The sequence below is a fragment of the Solanum pennellii genome, chromosome 6 (genome assembly GCF_001406875.1).
Source record: "Solanum pennellii chromosome 6, SPENNV200".
NCBI classification, from domain to species: Eukaryota; Viridiplantae; Streptophyta; class Magnoliopsida; order Solanales; family Solanaceae; genus Solanum; species Solanum pennellii.
Genome location: NC_028642.1, coordinates 28,697,094 through 28,697,948, shown reverse-complemented (window position 1 = coordinate 28,697,948; position 855 = coordinate 28,697,094). Strand labels below are relative to the sequence as shown.

General features: G+C 33.7%; 1 protein-coding gene across 1 annotated transcript in view; it reads right to left on the bottom strand.

Moving 5' to 3' along the window:
* Positions 1-214, bottom strand: part of LOC107023749 (putative glycerol-3-phosphate transporter 1) — a 4,113-nt gene extending 3,899 nt beyond the window's left edge. The window contains exon 1 of the mRNA XM_015224538.2: positions 60-214. The gene's annotated coding sequence lies outside the window, so the exon portion shown is untranslated. The remainder of the gene's footprint in view (positions 1-59) is intronic.
* Between the last annotated feature and the right edge of the window lie 641 nt (positions 215-855).

Below are 855 nucleotides of genomic sequence, written 5' to 3'. Positions count from 1 at the left end.
TATATATATATATAAATATGAAGACTGTAAAGAAATTAGGCATGAATTTCAGAGCTAACCTTGGGGTTTGTTATCAATCCAACGAGTTATGGTGTGAGTTTGCGATATCATGTAATTACAAACATTCATGAGTTGCTTAATCCACCAAAAACAAAAGAGGAAGGGAAGGTGTTTGAAGCTTTTAGTAAAGCCTAGAGTGATAAAGAATGGTTAATACTTAATATATATAAAGGGAGCCGTCACACGTCTGAATCCATATTTATTTCCACCACTCTTTTATTTTACCATAATGTTATACCATTGGTTCAATATTCACTATTAGTTGTCATGATTTTCTTTTATAAAGTTAAATTGTAAGAGTGATTAACATTTTATGATATTTTTTTAAATTATATTTATGTACAAAAGATAGCAATTTATAGCCTTTTTCATATATTTTTAAGGGGAAAGAGATAAATACCCCCAAACTTTCGTAAATGGTATGTGTATATTTTTCGTGATACTTTTAGGACGTTAGTATCCTTGCCATCCAAATTTTGGAGTATATATACCCTTTCAGTTAACGGTGGTACACGTGTCTCGATCCTAACCACTCACATGATATTTGTTGAATTTCTGCCCAAAATTAAAATAATCAACCCGAACTAATATGGAAATCTGTCCAAATACATAATACCCATGACCCAATAATATTAACCCAAATCCCCAAATCAGTTCACCTAAGGGCGAAGAACAAAGGTGGCAATCGTAGCTCCGCCACTACACGACGCTCAAGATGTATAATTGTAGGCCGAAGCATGATCGGAAGGGCAAAATATTGAAGCACAAGGATCAACCAAAGCAACTTCCGTCAAC